The sequence below is a fragment of the Camelus ferus genome, chromosome 3 (assembly GCF_009834535.1).
Source record: "Camelus ferus isolate YT-003-E chromosome 3, BCGSAC_Cfer_1.0, whole genome shotgun sequence".
NCBI lineage: Eukaryota > Metazoa > Chordata > Mammalia > Artiodactyla > Camelidae > Camelus > Camelus ferus.
In genome coordinates, this window is record NC_045698.1 from 93,170,293 (window position 1) to 93,188,637 (window position 18,345).

General features: G+C 51.2%; 1 long non-coding RNA gene across 1 annotated transcript in view; it reads right to left on the reverse strand.

The window, feature by feature from the left end:
* LOC116662705 overlaps window positions 1-3,342 on the reverse strand; it is a 28,078-nt gene extending 24,736 nt beyond the window's left edge. Inside the window, exon 1 of the long non-coding RNA XR_004318712.1 lies at window positions 2,801-3,342. This is a non-coding gene — a long non-coding RNA (uncharacterized LOC116662705). The remainder of the gene's footprint in view (window positions 1-2,800) is intronic.
* Window positions 3,343-18,345: the final 15,003 nt, after the last annotated feature.

Genomic DNA, 18,345 nt, shown 5'->3' on the forward strand with positions numbered 1-18,345 from the left:
TGGTCTTTGCCGAGACAATGATGACATCTCCATTGAAAAGTCCCTCTCTTGGTCTTGGGGCATTTTTGCAGTTGTCACTCTAGTCACTCTAACCATATCTGTACCATGGGCATAGTACCCTACTGGGGTTTGTGCTGGCCACCATGTTGATGTCAACCTCCTACACGGGATGGGAGATGAGATAATGGATATCAAAGTGCTGTGAAAAAACCAACCACCACTTACACAACTCAAGGGTCTGTTCCTATTGTGATGTTATGACTCCAGGTGTGGGCAGCCCTTGATAGAGTCTAAATATCAAATGAACAAACGGAAGAGCTTTAACTCAACCACAGGAGATGCAGCACCTGATAAATCCAGACCTTCAAGACCACACCCACCCCGGGAGAGCACCGACATTCCCAAGCTCTCTGGGCCGATTAACATCAGCCTCACAGAGTCTTTTTTGGTTAAGGAAACCTGATGGGCATGAATGTGCAGGTTCTTAGCATCTTTTGCTAGTGGGAAAACAGCTCTTTCTAGGACAAGGCCCACCATTTTCTCTTCTGATTGGTCCCTGGTTCTCTCTCTCTCTCTCTTTTTTGGCCAAATCTTCAATACAGGCAGCAGAGAGGAGGATTTCACAGACTCAGCACATTCCTATCCCAATTCTCATAAGTTCGGGCACCCGATTTTCTCTTGTGACGCGCATCCTATGGGTAAGCACGAGGTACAGTGAGTGGTTTTGAAGGCAGTTCCTTATCATGGAGCGTTATCTGGGCCATCAAAGTACACATAAAGAAAAAAGCAGTTTCAACATCAAACTTGAAGGGGTGACTGTTAAAAGGAAGAGCCGGGACAAAGCGACCACAGCTTTTATCGCACATTTATGAGGGCGGCATGCGGTGGGAATACTATATTTTGGGCCTACTGCTGAGAATGCCTCCCTGGCCTTTGAACAAAAAACAAACCATGCTGTGGAAATTGCCGGTAATTGTCTTTACCTACAGTTTCAGAGGGCGCACACCGGGCCTTGCGGTTGTGGGCGCCGTTTCATGCCGGGGGTTCGCGTCCCCGCTCTGCTTGGCACAAAGAGAATGGAACAGATCGGGGCCTCAGATCTGCGCACACCTGTGGTCGCTGCGAGGAGGTGAGGCGGGGATTGCCACGAGATAAGGCAACAATGGAAAGTTTCTCACCTGAAAGTTCTGTGGAAGAGCCCCAAGGCCCAGGCAGGTGCCTGGGGGAGACTCATCTGCTCCCAGAAATTAAGGGTGTGGAGGCAGCCAGCCCCCTAGACTAGCCCCTCCCACCGAGGAACCTCAACCCCACACTTTTCATTTTCCCCTACGGTTCCTTCAGCCCCAACTTTGAGGGATTCCTTTTACCCATGAAAAGGCCACACCTGCCTCTCTCTATCAATAGTTCTCCTTGAAGAAAATTAAAAGAGCAAACAGAACTTTGAAGATCAGAGATTTTTCTTCAAAAATTAGACATGTTCTAAAGATTGCCCTCTGTTCACAGTGAAGGTACCCAGGGTGTCCCTCAAAGAGAGCTAGGTTGCCACGGCAAGCCCCCTGACGGAGGCCACCTGACGGCCGTCCACACAGGTGCTCTGGCCCCTCAGCCTGCAAGCAGTTCCTGCGGGGACAGAGGCAGGGATGTACAGGCAGCTCTGACTGTTCGGCAGTTTAAATAGAAATGAGCACTGAGCAGGGGGAGAGGAAGGGGAAAGGAACAACCCAGAAAATAACTGTATGTCTGCACTCAGGAAGGGGGACTCCAGAAATTTTTACTTTCTCTAAATAAGGGCCAGTAAAAGAAGCCAGTTAAATCAAAATGCTGCAGCTGAGCATAAGAGAAGGCCCTGGTATAGCTTGACCCAGTAAACCTGCCCAAAAGGGGTGGGCGTGCCAGAGCACAGGGAACCTGAGTTGTCAATCAATCAATCACGAGACCAGGATATAAAAACAGGAAAGACAAAGGAACAGCACCATTTTTCCTCTCTTGGACTGGCCTGCTCCCAATTCTCAGGGGTGTGCTATCTCTCACTAGTTTTTTTTTTTTTTTTTTTTTTTACTTCACTAATAAAAATCTTGCTTATAGCATGCTTTTTGTCTCTCATCAAAAATTCTTTTTTTTTTTTGATGACTAAGAACCGAGGTAATTCTTATTTTCCTCTTCCCAGTAACATGACAACTCCTGATCTGATGAGGGACCGTGGGGAGCCTCTCAGAGCCAGGAAAGTCCTGCCAGTTGATCCAGGACCCAGTGCTGGGCTAGGCCCAGAGTGGCAGGGCTACTGAGAAGGGGGCCCCATAGCCCCACAGGCTTCAGGGCTCTCTGGGGATCAGGAAGTCCCCCTGGTCTGTGACTCCATCAGCACCAGGGAAGGCCTGGGCCTGACCCAGCCTGGGTGAGACAAGTGGGGCAGGGCTGACTGCTGAGGGGCAAGAAAGAGAGTGTTCCAGGGCCCTGAGGACGGAAGTGAGATGGAGAGAGGAGGGCAGCGAGTGCTCAGCCATTCGGTGCCCTCTGACTTTGTTTTCTTAGCCCTTTTTATTGTGAGAGATAGCCCACTCAGAAGTCCATAAAGCATACATGTACAGCACAATGATTGATGGCAGTGAACACTCCTGTGGTCACCTCCAGGATCAAGAGCTAGAATACAGCCTGCCCCCAGGATTCCCTCCTTCCCCCCAACCCCATCCTGTCCCCTCCCTCCTCACTCAATTTACCACCACCCCAACTTCCAGGGTCTTCACTTCCAACTCTAGTTTTATCTCCTAAGCTTACCTCTAACATCACAGAATAACTGTACCTGGTTTTGAACTGTATATGAGTGGAATTTATCATTCATATTCTTTCGCTCTGTGCCACGTGTTTAAGATCCAGCCACCTCGTGTGTAGCCACGGTTCATGTGTCTTCACTGCAGCTGGCCTCCTGGCCGACTTCCGTGTACTGCCTCTCGGTTTGCCAGCAGTGCCTGGGGGAGCCCAGAGCCCTCGCTCCCCACAGTTAGCCTGGGGTGCCAGGCCCCCCACAGGCTCTCCCAGACTCGGCTGTCTCCAGCTGGCTTTGCTCTGTGGGGACAGGCGAGGACAAAGAGCAGTGTGCTCACAGCTTCCTCTGCAGGGCTTCACAGTGGGGCACACAGGAGGCTGGCAGGACTCACAACAGAGACTCACCCCAGCCTCGTCAGGGACTCCTGGCAAGGGTAGTGATCCATGGCCACCCTGCCCTCTCTCCCAACCAGCTGGGCCCTGAAAACAAACAGTCAACACAGGCACATCCCAAATGAGAAGCAGGCGGCTCCCTGGGACAAGATTTCTTAACACTGGTTTGCCCTGCTGCAATGTGGTTCCCACTTGAAGGAGTCTGAGCCTTCGGAGCCTGTAACCCATATGAAAAATGATATAAATTACAGCTCACCAGCCCAGCCTTGGCTGTTTGGGATTTTGGCATAAACATGAAGGAAGGGCCACCCTGATTATAAGGTAGAGGCACTGGGGAGAGATGGGGAGGGCTGGGCAGCCCCCCAACGTGCCTCTGCTCCCCTCTGGGTGTGGGGAGCAGCCAGCTCACCTCTCCCAGTCACCTTTGAAACTGAGGCTCAACAGAACTTAGACTCTGATCCCTGAGAGTGTGAGCAGGTCCCCTCCTGTCTCGCTCCTGCCTCTGCCATGTCTCCCATTGTTCCCCACGTTCAGGCCCAGGGAGTTTCCACCTCCCAGCTCTTGCCCATGCTGCTGGGCCATCCTCTCACCTACCCAAGTTTTACCCTTCCCAGACCCCGCGAGCTATTCTAATTCTCCATGGACTCTTCGTGGGCAGTTGGTTCAGAAACCCACTGATGTCCTGCCCCTAAAAGCCTAGCATTCCTCCTCCTCATCTGAACCACACCAATTAGCTCTGATTACAGAATGCATGCATTGTTCTCTAAGGGTTCCATGCATGCAAGTCCCAAATCCCCAGATGGAGAAGGGGGGAGGGGCTGGCAAATCCTCTGCTCTTCTCTGGGCCTTCATGCTCCCTTGTCTGAAAAGAGACTGGAGCCAGAGGCCTCTCAGACTCCCCCGGCCTTGCCCACCTGCCAAGTATATGGCCTGGGGGCTCTGGTCTTCAGAAAAGATATGTGATGACGGACTTCCCACCCTCAGCCTCCACCCTCAGGCCCTCTGCTGCCAGGAAACCCACTCTCAGCAACCCTCAGCCTGAGGTCGCATCCCTTGGCCCCCACCCCAGCCCCACCCCCTACCACTGAAAGGCAGCATTGGGGCAAACATCCTAAACCACCAAGCACTTCTAAAAATATGGTGTTTTTGTCAGAGAGCAACTTTCTACTTCCTTCGGGCTTTGATCTCCATGCAACCCACGAAGAGAAGACACACTTACAATAACAGTTTAAGGCCTTCATCTTCCTTTGGGGGCTACCTCTCAAGGGCTTTGAATCCCCAGCTGGGTGGTGGTACCCCGCAGTCCTTCTGAGCATGCTCAGATCCATCTGCCGTTGGCTCGGGGATGGGAGACTGACACATCTGCCCCTTGGGTGGGTCTGTGCTCAGGAAGAAAAGTCAGACAGAGAAGATGCCGGGGTACAAACTGGCCCTGGACCCTATGCAGGTTATAAGGCCCTTTGCCCTCTAAAATCTGGAGAGAAAATTAATGCTACAGCATAAGGTGGAATACACAAGTGTTCAAGTACAGAAATGGGCTGAGAAAAAAGAATGGAGAGGTTAACACTAGCACAGTGTTTGGACAGAGTAGGCATTCAGTAAATATTTGTGGGATGTTCAATTAATGTTTCTGACGGGTTAGATCAGGAAAGTTCTTCGCATTCTTCCCACAGCCTTGCTGGCCGGGATGGAGGAGTAAGGGGCTTCTTAGCAATGGAACAGCCTGGGCAAAGGCTTAGCCACATACTGAACAAGAAAAGCTCAAATTCACACCATATTTGGCAGAAACAGAGCTATGGAAACTCTCCCACTACCTCTACAGACATGAGCCGTTGCTACCCTGACGGAAACACAGGTACAGACAGAAAGAATAGGGACAGCGATAAGCTCATCCATGAGCACCAACTGTATGCCAGGCACCAATTCTAAGCACTGAACATGCAGTCCCTGCAATAGACCTACACAGTAGTCATCCACATTTCTTTTTCCTTCAGGGAAATGGCCTCGGAGAGGGCAAGTCCTTTGGCCCCAGGTCAGTGGCAGATTTGGGATTTGAACTCAGACAGCCCTGCTCATGATCCATAAGGCCGAACAGGCTCTGCTTCAGGCCTCAGTCCAAGCTGATTCTGTGTTTGCAGAGCAAGACCCCAGCCTCCCTGCTCAATTAAGAAATAACCCCAAAGCCCATTTCTTCAAGCCTCCTGGGAGCCAACCATTCTCTGCTTACTACCTCGTTTAGTCCCTCAGCAACTCTTGAACTAAATGCTGGTACTGGTTAATGAAACCAGATGAGGGAACAGAGGCTCAGAGCAGTTAACTCACACAGTTGGTAAGTGGCAGAGTGGGGATTTGAACTCATTTCCATCTGACCCCAGATCCTGTGCCCCTAACTTCTCTGCAGCTCTCTGGGTCTCACCCCCTGCCTAGGAATTCCAGACTGTGAGTAATTCAAACATGTCTGAAAAAGTCAAAATCACTATAATTTCCTAAAGACTTTAATAGCGGCAGAACATCTCACTTCAAAACAAAAAATTGATCAGCAGAACTACGGAGCGTGTCCTGAGTCACTGTCTTGGGCTTCTCTCTGTTCTGGAGAGGGAGCTGTGTGCAGGAGGGCTCCCAGACGGGGGCCAGGCTTGGAAGACCAAGGTTGGAGTCCCAGCTTTGCCCCTTATGCTGTTAAATCCTGGGGTAATGTCTTGATGTTTCTGGCTCCATTTCCTCACCTAGAGACGTGCAGTTTTCTGGGGGTGATCTCCAACACAGATGCTAGAGCCTCCTATGTATGCCAATTCCTCCCAACAACCCCCACTGGCCCCCCACAAGGAAGGAACAAAGGTACTATACTTGTTGTTTGCCATGTGGTTCAGTAAGTTCGCTACTGGGGCTTAGATGATCACAGATTGGCATCCAAGTCTTTCTTGCTTGCAACCCTTACGACTTTTCAGGGACCAGTAGAACAGCTGGAGTTTCCTTATGATGGCTTCTAGCTTAGACCAAAGACACTTGCAGCAAAGGCTTCTTTCAATCTAGTGCTCAATCATCCTTCCAGGGGATAAAGGTGATTTGTGGATTCGTAAGTCTACCAGAGATCTGCGTGGTTGAGAACAGCAGCTGCCCTGGCCCTTGGCAAGCCTGAATGTACAAGTGAGTCATCGGCGCATGGGTGCACCTCACTTGCTTGAGCTGAGTATGGTCCTGAGCAGTTCAATGTAAAGGGGACCCACTTCAAATGCCCTGAGGGAAGCCATGAGTTTCCAAGAGTGGGCAATAAGGCTGCTTGTTATTTTTAGTCAAGTTGGATTTTCGTGTATTGGGGGTACTGAAGTGTGGTGAGAAAGGTGTGCATGGTCACAAGACTGACACAAATGCATGCATCTGTGTCCCCAGCCTGGCCACACATGTCCCATGTGAATGGTGTCCCCAGAGTTGTTCCATGGTAGCCCTGCGTGTGTGTCCAGCATGCCCTCAGGGAAACAGGCCCGGCTGCAGGACTCTAGGCTGAGGCAGAGCTGAGAGTCCCATCTCGGCCCAAGCACTACAGACTTGTAATTGCCCAGGTTACTGGTGATGTCTTTTCACAGGGCCTGACCAGACCTCCCAGACTTCAGACTTCACAGAGTCGGCGGCAGCAGGTACTCCAGAGCTCCCATCAGTGCGTCTCATGTCAAACTCAGAGTGCAGGTCTGGGTAGGAGAGAACAGGCCTCCATGCAGGGCAGAGCCCTGCACCCACAGAGTCCTGAGGGAACTGGGGTGAGGGCCCTTTTTCCTGTTCCCAGAGAGGACTGAGCCCTCCCCCGAGGGACTGATGGCTGCTGGGCCATAACCCTGCAGAAAGGGGTAGAAAATGGCTGTGGCTGCCCTTCTCCTGTTGGCCGTTCCCTATTCTGATAAGCACTGCGGGAAACCTTTGAATGTCCCCTAGCTGGAATCCCCTGCCTCACTAGAGAGTAGCTGTTACTTCCCTGCAGTTTGCAGCTCCAGCCCCACTGAGGTGCTTGTAGATCAGGGCTGTGTGATCCCAGACTGCCATCCCCTCCCACTCCCAGGGGCTCCAGGGAGCTGCGAGAGGCTGCCAGGGCCCAGGGACTAGAGCTGTGCTATCAAGAAGTTTGCCACTAGCCACAAGTGGCTATTTACATTCAAATTAATTTAAATGTAATTTAATTTAAAATGCAGCCCCTCAGCACACTAGTCCATTTTAAGTGCTCAATAGGCACCCGTGTTCTAGACAGCACAGACCATCTCTGAGACTGAATATGAGAGAAAGCAAAGGCTGCGTCTGAGAAAGGATGGACAGGAGAGGGGTGGAAAGGAAACAGTTTGTCCACATCTATTTGCACATTTTGAAGTTTGTCCTATTACCTATGTGACCCTTAAAGCTTAAGATGAGATCCTGGTGGGCTTGACACCACTCTTCCAGGCCCCTCAGCTGCCATACTGAAGAGGGGTGCTTTCAGCCGAGTCTGCGGGGAGGTGCAGCAGAGTAGATCTGGCTGCAAGGGAAGTCAGCCACTGTGTCATCCGTGGCTTGGCAAGTGACAAAACAGTACACTGTGTGGCCTTGGTTCCAGGAAAAAGCAAAAATCCATATCTGCGTGGAAAAGAAAGTCTGGAAGAAGTACGTCGAAAACTTAACAGGGGTTAACTCTGGATACTGAAATTGTAGATTATTTTTATCTCGTTTTCTACCATGAATGTGTATTATGTTTTAACTCAGTTCTCAGCTGGGGGTAATTCTGTCCCTAAGGGGACATTTGACAACACCTGGAGACACTTTTGGCTTCACGAAAGTGGGGGGGGGGGGTGCCGTGTGCTGCTGGTGTCTAGTGGGTAGAGGTCAATGATGTGGCTAAACACCTTAAAATGCACGGGACAACTCACCTCCTGCAACAAAGATTACCTGGCTGAAATGGCAATAGTGCCGAGACTGAGAAACCCAGAGGAAAACATCAGAAGTCTCTCTGACAGAGACTGGAGTTGGGAGGCACAAGGCGCTGCAAGCCAATTTCCCCTGTCCCAGGGCCTCATCCACCTCACTGTGTTTGGGTGGACACCTATGCGCTCTCCAGCAGGTGCACTGAGGCCTGGCCAAGGGGCTGACAGCCCCCTCTCAGGGAGCGGTGAATTTCCTGGGACCCAGACCACAGCCAGAGGTTCACAGCCCCCAGAACATATGCCATCAACATCCTTAGTTTTACCTCTTCCCAAAGCACATCCCTGCCTAGTGAAAAGACATCAACACACAGTCACACTTTCAGGAGCCTTAACGCCACTGCAGTCAGTGAAACCCCAAGTTCTCAAAAATCCCGTTTCCAACATTTTGACAACAGTATCCGGTTTGCTTTTGGAAGAAAATCCAGGTTGGATTGATTAACAAATGCAATCATTATTTAACCTCAAAACTTGGTTTTGAAATTAATTTACAATAAAAGAAAAAGTCTACACTAAATAATCTTTAATTATATGTTAAGGGCTCAGAATGGAAAACATTCAGGATCACAAAGGCACGACCAAGCTCATTTAGCTCTGTTTTTCTTCTAAAGTATCACTGTGGCAACTCGCTGAGGGTCCAGGCTGGTGAAAAGGGCTTTTAAAATTGGATCCTCAAGTACTTCTCCCAGAACAGCCACAACACAGAACTCTTTTAAATACATCTTCAGTTGATGAAACGGTGAGGGTGTTTCCAGTGGCAGCTGGGCACAAGCTTAGGGAAGCCACCCCTTCCTGGAAGCCCACGGCCCTGCTTGGTTCATCCGGGAGAGGTCATTCCAGTGGCTCGAGAGTGTGTGGTCCCTGCCGCTCTACATGTCCACACCTGTGGAGGGGCTGCTGGCAAGCAGGCCTCGGGGTGCTCCTCAGGGTGGTGGGGAGGACAGGAGAAGCAGTGTGTTTGTCCAGAAGGAGGCTCACAGCCACAGAAGAGACAATGATCTAGATATACAGTGGTCTCGGTATACAAAATGTGCAAATAGATGTGTACAACTATGGTTCGGGTTCCTGAGGACTTTCTCACGGAGACCCTCACAGGACAGGTCTTGCCAACACAAGGATTTCTTTTTCTTGGACTAGTCCTCTGCCAGCCTCTGACACTGCTCCCCTCTCACCCTCCACTCCTCTGGGCCTGGACAGGTAATGGTGCCCTGTGTGGTCCTGACCACCAGCCCCATCTTCGTTACGTGAAGCTCTTTGGCCCCACGGCCCTGAGGCTTCTTGCATGAGTGCGCCCGATCTGGTCCTTGAAGCCTGCACAGGTAGGGGGTTTAGCTCATAGTGCCCAAGGCCAGCCCAGCACCTACCCTCTCTCCTGGAGGCTCACCCAGAGGAACTGAGGCACTGAGGAGGTAGAAGAGTCCCAAGGGGCCAAGTTTTGGTCCACAAAGGACAGGAAAACAACCCAGGTGGGTTGCAGTGCACTCAAAGTTGTGTTGAGGGCCTGTTGTTCCCGGGCCTGTCTGTCCAGGAGCAGTGGGCAAGCCAGGCCGGGCTCCAGGCTCAGATCCTACAGCCGTGATGAGCAAAAAAGTCAGAAGCTGCTGGGGCTGCCCCGGTGCGGGTAATATTTTGAGGCTGAGGAGAAATGGAGCTTCATAGAGAGAAGCCAGTGAGAGGGAAGGGCGAGGAGGGGAAATAGGCCTTGTTTGTTTTCGTGGGGGAGGTAATTAGGTCTATTTATTTATTATTAGTTTTGTTTTTTTTAACGGAGGTACTAGGGACTGAACCCATGACTTCGTACATGCTAAGCACACACTCTACCACTGAGCTATACCCTCCTCCCCTTTTTATTTCTTAATTTAAACTTTATGCCCCACTTACTTCTCACAAGGATTTGAGGCCCCTCAGGGAGTACTAAGTGCCCAGGGGTACAGACTCTAGCGGCAGCCAGGGCCCATTTCTAGAAGAAGGTGGCAATGGATCTGACCAAAGCCGGGGCTCTCCCTGGGGGCAAGCTAGGTTGAGTATTTTCTGGAAGGCACAGAGCAGCCAGAGCCAGGTCCCCTCCCTTCAACTCCTACCAGCTGCTGGGCTTTGAGGGCACCCATTTGTTTGCATATAATTAGCTTTTCATTTGCAAGTGATGCAAAGGATGGAAAATCCCTCCCCAGCAGTGGGCCCCAAGATTACAGTCCCTAATGCTTTGCTCCCATATCTGTAGCACCCAGTGGTAGACAGGGTCCTGCCCGTGATCTAGGCCTCCTACCTAGAGGTGGCAGCTGCTGTGAAGGTGGTGGCAGCAGCAGACACGGGCCTGGCAAAACAAGAGACTTTCACATGTGACTCACACACTGAGGACTAGAAACAAAATTACAGTGTGAAAACCCAAGCAGGCAGAGTCCTCTCTGGGGAATCCCCTCCAGCTCCCTCTCTGTTTCACTCCTTTAAAAGCCCTGGCACCGCCCAGCACTCTGGAACCCTCCAAGAAATTGCCCTGCTTTCTCAGGGATGGAGGGCAGAGGCTGTGCCACCAGGCTGGATACCTTAGAAGCTTTCTCTTAGGTCTCTGGGTCTCAAAAAACACATCAAAGCAGAGAAAAAGGCAGAAGTGAATTCATCTTGCAGGTGGTGATGAGTTGAGGCTTCTGAGCAGTTGCTGCCTTCCAGGCCCCAGGACTGCTTCACGTCCATTTTTTCCCAGCCTGGCTCCTTCCTTCCAATCCCTTCTGTGAACTATCCCAATACGTCCAATACACTCCTATTCTGCCCCAAATCACCAAAGCTGATTTCTGTTGCTTGCAAGCAGTAATCCCAGCAGGCACATTCCCTGTGATGGCAGGATGCCCTGAAACCCTTAGCAAAGCCACCTTCAGCTCCTGACACAACCCTTGGGATTTCTGCCACTCCCAAGAGACCAGCCTGGCTCCAAATCCCGCTCCTGTCAGCTACTAGTGGCCTGAATTTGGAGACACACTTCCACCCTCTGAGCCTCTAGTTCCCTCACTTGTAAAATGAAGCTGCCTATCAGGAAACATAGGATTGGGGTAGAGATTAAACGAGATAAGGGTGAGCTGACAGATGAGTGGGGACGCAGCAAAGCTTAGTTTTCTTTCATTGTCATAGTTCTTGGCAATCATATCAATTTTCTATCAATTCTTCTGATTGCTTTATCTCATTACTATTTTCATTGTTATTGTTGGAAGCAAGAGTAACGTGGTACACTCAGGCAGTACCAGGTGAAGGAGTAAGGCAGTCATTATTATTCCCCACTTTATCGAGGGAAACTGAGGACCAGAGAGAGTGATTTAGAGGGTGGGCCACCAAGTCAGACTCAAATTCCATCCCCAACACTAACAAGCTGTGTGACCTTGGGCCAAGTTACTGGTCCTCTCAGAATCTCTCCTTCCTTATCTGGAAAATGGGGACAGTAAAAGTACCTGCCTCACAGGCTAGTATTAGATAACACCAAGGAATTATGACTTTTTTTTTTTTGGCTGCGATAATGCCTTTGTGGTTACACAAGAAAATGTCCATGTTTTTAGAAATACATACTAAAGCATGCAAGAGTGAGATGACATGATGTCTGGGACTTGTTTTAAAATATTTAAAAAGAGAAAGAAAAAAAGGTAAGAAGGAAGGAAGGGAGAAAGAAAGTAAGGAAAAGCAAAACAATTGTAGTAAATCTTGATAATTGTGAAATTGGAATGAAATTGGGTTCATTATACAATGCTCTCTACCTTAAAGATTTTTCACTAAAAAAAAGACTACATGGAAAAAAAAGAGAGACCATCTGCCTCATAGAGCTGTTATGAGGCTTCACCTGTGCGGGCCTGGAGGCAGCACTCAGGAAACAGGGGACGTGAGCTGACTTTGCTACTGCCATCACTGTTGTCACTATCCTGTCAGCCTGAGCAGCGAGCCAGGGTAGAGCAGGGACTCCTCAGGGACACCCCTCACTGTGGGCTGTGTGCCATGGCTCTGTCAGCAACACTGGAGGTGGGGTCAGTCTGATGCTCAGGAACAACGGGAGCCTTCCAGGCTCTCGTGCTGCCTGTCACCGCCATCAGGCCCTGTGTGAGCGACTTTTTTCTAAAAGATCCCCTGCTGGGGCTCTGTTGAACCTGCAGATCTGGCCGCCAGGCCTGCAGCAAAGCCCGGGTGAGTATCCTGTCACAGCTCCCTGATAAATGAGGGAGATGAATTCTGCCAGTGGGACCCAGCTTCTGTACTCTAATGTGCAATGGTAGCCGCTGTGGAAGGAGGCAGCGACCAAACTCCTTACTTCCCACCCTTGCCGTTCAGACATAGCCTCCTCCAGAGCCAGCCACCAGGGGGTGCTATGCACAGGCCCAGCTGCTCCCCAGCGGGATCCCACCTTCCCCGGAGGGAGCGGGAGGAGACTGTTGGACTAGCTGCCTGGTCACCCTGGGTCAGGGCAGTGAGTGAGTGTAGTTCTTGTAATGCAGCAAGCTCTCAAGCCTCACCCTACCCCCAAAGTGTTTATTTCCTCCTACATTTAAAAAAAAATAACATGAAATGGTTTATTTTTTATTACAAGAGCAACTCATACTCATACACTAAATGCGTGCTTTGGATTTTTGTTTTTCTCTTGCTGCATGATTCAAGATTTCCTGAGCTTGGGGCAGGAGGCTTCTAAATTCTTTGGGCTATGGAGTAGAGGAAGGGGCTCCAGTGGCCTGAGACCTGCCCCTCTGGGCCTCGGTTTCCCCTGTCTGCATGTTTGGGGGTCCTGGCCATCTCATGGGTCTCTCTGAGCTCTAGCAGTCTGGCTTTCCTCAGTGCTTGGGGCTGGTCCAGGGAAGGTAGGAGGGGGAGGATCACCTCTCAACCTCGGCTCCAAAGGCCCCCCTCCCTTTCTCCCCCCTCACTTGCCCTTCAGTGCAGCTCTGGGGTTCCTCCTCCAGGGCTCCTCCCTAACCACTCTGATCCTCACTGCTCTTCCCCTCTCTGAGGCCTGCACAACTAGACTCTGCTGTCCAGGGCATGGAATTACACCAGGCTGTTGTCCACACAGTGGAATTCTAACTGCCCACTGATGCCCCCCATTCTCTGGGGTCTGTGGCACTAGCAGTGAACAAGACAGGCTCAGTCCTCACTGTGCTGGCATCATAGATCCCTGACTAGCCTGCGAGCTGGTGCTCTGGGCAACTTCAGGAATTTCTGTGGGTGTACAGGAAAGACCAAGACAGCATTTCCCACTCTGGGGTGCAGGCGTGCTGCGGGTCTGTCTCAGGTACAAGTCCCAGCAACCAAAGGGGTTTTAAGCGCTTTCCCCCTGCAGATCTGAATCTTGTCTTCGAACATAAAACAAAAAGTTAGAGCTCAGCTACAAAAGCACGAGTAGTTTGGGAACCAGCCAGGTCCTACCCCTACTATTTTGGAGGGGGAGCAGGGGCAAAAAGGATTGCAACTTCTATCCTTCCTAGTTTGGGATCCTGGGTGCAGGGCTGAGGAGGAGGCTGGGAGCATTTCTCTGGCTCCAGGGTAGAGGTAGGAATTCAAGCTAATCTCTGACAGCCTGGTGGTTCTCAGTTCTGCAGTCCTGCCCTCCCAAAAACCAACTGTCAGAATGGATAGGGCCACCCTAGCCCCCCACTTAAGTCCAGGAATCCACTGCAAAGGGCTGGTGGCTATGGCCTAGCATAGCGCAGAAACCCCCGCCCAAGCCAGAGGGGCTGCGAATTTCAGAAGGGGAGTTTTCAGCCTAAACCTAGTCCCACAATGAATCAGGATGGGCAGAGGGGCCCCACAAAAAACTTTTTCTATCCCCCATCTTGTCAAGATCTGCCATGTCCCCATCTTCCCAGGGCACTACCGGCCCCAAGAAGTGATGATTGTTTATGGTTAGTGGGCTCAGTTGTACTAGAAGCTTCCCCCAGCAGTGGCAGCAGCCCTGAGAGGGGGAGAATGTTGGAGGGAAGGGGAGGGGGTGGGTCATGGCAGCCAAGGGCCTTATATATGCAGGGCTAGAGGCACCAAATCCCCACTTAGAACAAGAAAAAGAATTCCCAGTTCAAAGGGGCATGTTCTCCCGCAAGTGTTGCCCTCAGAGCTGGGTCCACCCTGCGGGCCCCTCAGGTCTGCTGGGGACAGGGACAGGGGGGTGAGGGACACAGGGGGAAGTTGCTTTCAAACTGCCCCTCATCTACCTCCTGCTTCAGCATCTTCCAAAACCACAGCCGGGAGCAGGCAGAAGAGGAGAGAAGTTCTAAAACTATAAAAACAAAAGACAAAGCTTGACCAGAAGGGGAAACCCTTTAAGATGTCAGTAATAATAGAGCAGTGAACAAAAAGTAAAACGGCAGAGCTGACGAGGAAAACCACAGCTGTCAGCAGAGGCCCACCAGTGACCCAGAGGTGAAGAGATGCACTTTCACCGCTGCAGAATGGAGGCTGGCTCCAGAAAGTGAGCCGCTGCCCCTCGCTCCAGGACAGCTCCAGAGGCTAGAGGCATGAGAAGGGGGGATCTCAGACAGTTCTCTGGTGCTCTGTTTCCAGGGAACAGAGTGCTATTGCCCCAAAATGAGGCACAGCTCTGATTTCCCACCTTTAGGACAATGACTTGGATTCATCTCCCTGGCAGAGAGCTCCTGAGAGCTTGGACTAACTGACACCGATGAGAGGCTGGGAAAGAACTCAGCATCCCTGAGCCCCTGCGCCCCAGTGAGAAGCCATGGAGGCTGTGACTCTGTGGCCCGGTTGATGATAAGACCATTTCCCTTGACCGTTTCTGAGAAGTACTTCTGTGCTGAAGGAGGCCATGGGGACCTCCACCAACAATGGGTTCCTTCTGTCCCCCCACTGCCTCACACAATGACAGGAGAGACATCTCTGCTGGGCTGCAGAGCTACAGTTAATTTGGAGCCCCGAGACCCGGGTTTGAGCTGCATGACCTTGGGCAAGTCACTTCCTCTCTCTGAGCCACAGTTTCCTCATCTGTAAAATGGGGTTAAAAGATCTACCTCTCAGGGCTGTTGTGAGGATCCGATGAGATAACAGTGGGGAAAGAGTTTTGTAAACAGTCAAGTGTAGTGTCTGGAGACATTCTGGAATCCAACACATATTTCTTGGACATCTGCTCCCTGCCCGCCCTGGCTCAGCCCAGGACACACAGTCATGAGCAAGAGAGAGGAGTCCAGCTGGGACAGAAGGAAAAATGAGAGTGAGCAGGACACCCTAAGCCCACATTTGGGATTCCGCGCCACCCAGGGAGACTGTCTAGGGAACCCAGGCCTCCCAGCTCCTGTCCTTTGCCCCTGGAGGTTGTCTGGGTGGCTCAGCTCCCTCAGCTGTGTCACCACCAAGGCAAACTCAGCCATCCTAGAACCCCCAATACTTCCAGGACCACCCCCTGCCCCCCACCATGGAGATTACTCAGCTGGAAGAAGCAGGGCTATAATTTGTAATCGGAGTCACCCAGCAATGTTTCCACAAATTAGTCAGAGAGATCTCTCCTGGGCAGCAGCCACGAGAAGGGGCTTCCAGCCTGAGCAAGGCAGATGTGGGGGACGTCTCTGACCCCTTTCCGCCATCAATCCGTTGTTACCCTGCACTTGTGCTTTGTCTCCCTAGAGAGGATGCAAACCTGTGGGGCAGCAGAAATGAGTGATTGAGAGCCAGACCATCCTGAGTTTAAGCTTTCACTCTACCTCTCACCAGCTGTGTGACCTTGGGCAGGGAATTGACTGCTGGGATTCACTTTCCCTAATAATAGGAGTTTCAATCTCATTACGCTGTTGTGGAGACTAAACAAGGAGATTAATGTAAAGCCCCTTGCAGGGTAGACTAGGCATAGGCGAGTTTATCAATTAATTTTTGTCTATTTAGCAAATACTTACATGGTACTTCCTATGGACCACAAACAATAACTCACTTAATCCTCACAAGAAGATAGGTATTACTGTCATTCTGTCTTACAGGTGAGGAAACTGAAGCAGAGAGGTTAGGTGACTTGTCCAGTCACAGAGCTACCAAATGGCCAATATTGTAACCCAGGCTTTTTCCTCTCCTGCTTCTTCCCATCTGTTTCCTCCCAGCCCCTGCTTTTAGAAGTTGAAGTGAGGGGAGGCTGATTTAAGAACAAGCCCCCTCCCACCATCAATCTCTGTCCTTCTTGGCCCCGGCAGGCCTGAGAGGGGCATCTGGGCGCAGAACAGGCTAGGGTCTATGATGTCAGCCCTCTAACCAAGCTGCCACCTCAGAAAGGTGACGCTGTGGTTACTAACCCCCTTGAGATCAGCCTCTTACAGCAACGCCCTCCCCCCTCCCAAATTCTGGCCCCAGTTTGGAGCCGGAAATGTTCAAGCCTTTGCCCTCACACTCCACACAGAGCCAGTGTTGCTCAGACACCTAGTGGGCTCAATGGGCCACGTGAGAGCCAGACCCACTCAGGAAGTACAAGGGACTGCCCACAGCCTCGGAGGAGCCTCAAGGGTAGAAACCCACTCAGAGGCTTCCCTCCCTTGGAAGCCCTCAGCCTCTGTTCGCGCACCTCTGGTGACAGGGAGCTCACTGCCTCTGTCAGGGGCCCGGCCGGGCCACGGTTGGCCAGTTCTGCCTAGTAGACGTGCTTCCTCAAGCTGAGATGAAATCTCTCTGTGTAATTTCCTCCCATTAGTCCTCTCTCTGCCCTGAGGCCCCACAGGCCAGCTGGCTCCCTCCGGCCTGCAGACATCTGGAGATGGCCATCTCTTGGCAGGAGGAGTCTCCACTCAGGCTGAACACTCGGTGGCCTCAGAAGGCAGGGTTCCTGGTGCCTTCCCCACCCTGGCCCCCACTCTCCACCCATGACTAGCAGGACTGCAGGATTGCAAGGACAGCCTCTGCTAAGCACTTCAAAGGGCTGGTCCTAAGCCCAGCCCTGCTGGCTGGGAACAATAATAATTGACACTGGCCGCCACTTAGCAAGAACCTACTCCCAACTAGACATTGTGTGAAGTACTTTACAAGCAGGAATTCATCTCTTCTTCCTAGATCTTGAGACAACATATTTTTTATTATTGCTCCCACTTAACAGATGAAAAACCGAAGGCTCCAAGAAGGAGGTGATTCACCGAAGGTCCCACCCACAATGAGTAAGTGGAGAAGCCCCAGTTCACACACAGGCTCTGAGCTCTAAGCCCACCCCTTGACTCTCAGACGACAAAGACAGCAGTCAGGACACAGAAGACTCACTCACAAGAAAGAGACTGAACAGTTCAGGAGAAACTGAGGGGCTTCAATTCTAAAGGCAATGGGAGTCTGGAAGGGAGAGAGGTCTCTTTGGACTGGAGTAGGTGAGAAGGCTTCCTGGATAAGGGAGAGACCAGAGATGAGCCTTGGAAAAAAACAAGGCATTTCAGACGCTGCAGAATTCCCAGCTAACGAAACAATGGGAGTAGCCCCTGGGAGTTTGAGGGGCTGAAATGGATTGGACCTTCACACAACAGCTCCATCCCATCAGCAGCAGGCATTTACTAAGCACCACAGTATGCTTGGTTCATGTTAGCACTCAGCAGGGACACAGGTGAAGGTACTGTGATCCCAAGAAGCTGAGAGTCCAGTAGCGCTAGAGTGAAGTCTGGTTAGAGCTATGAAGACCAGTTTGGGGTTCAACTACCATTAATTTCCTCCATATCAGGGTCAAACATTGGGATATATTTTGAGTAAGGAGTACCCCTCCCTGCCTCCTGAAACCAGGGATACCAGCATTCCCCAAAGACTTTCAGAGGAGCCATGTTCTTTGGAAAATCATGCATGGAAAAATAGTTTTATAGTCAAATAAGTTTGGGAGGCACTTAACTGAAGAAAGCTAGACAAGGTTTCTCTGGTACAGGACTTCTCAGAGTCTTTACTGGTGGTATACATTGGACTGACTGTGACTACAGGTCCTCCGGCACAGGTCCTCTTTAAGTCCTCCCTTCTCACCATGTCCTGTTGCTCCTCCCCGCACCCCCCACACACACTCCAGCTGCTAGAAATAAGAGGGGGCAGTCTACATGGGGCACTGAACCAGGAAAACCTTGAAGCCCAGTGCACAATGGTAGATTACGCACCCAGGAGGTAGTCTGCCCAAGGAGAGGGAGCAAACAGGGAGAGCCAGTATCTGGGGAGACAATACTTGGGAAGATTTGTCCCAGTTGGTGGGGGATGGGGGGACTATAGGAACTGGGGCATGGTGATGTGCCATTCGGAAGGAATCAATAGATGGCCAAACTCTCCCAGGATCCTGGTTCACCTAGGCCCCAGAGAC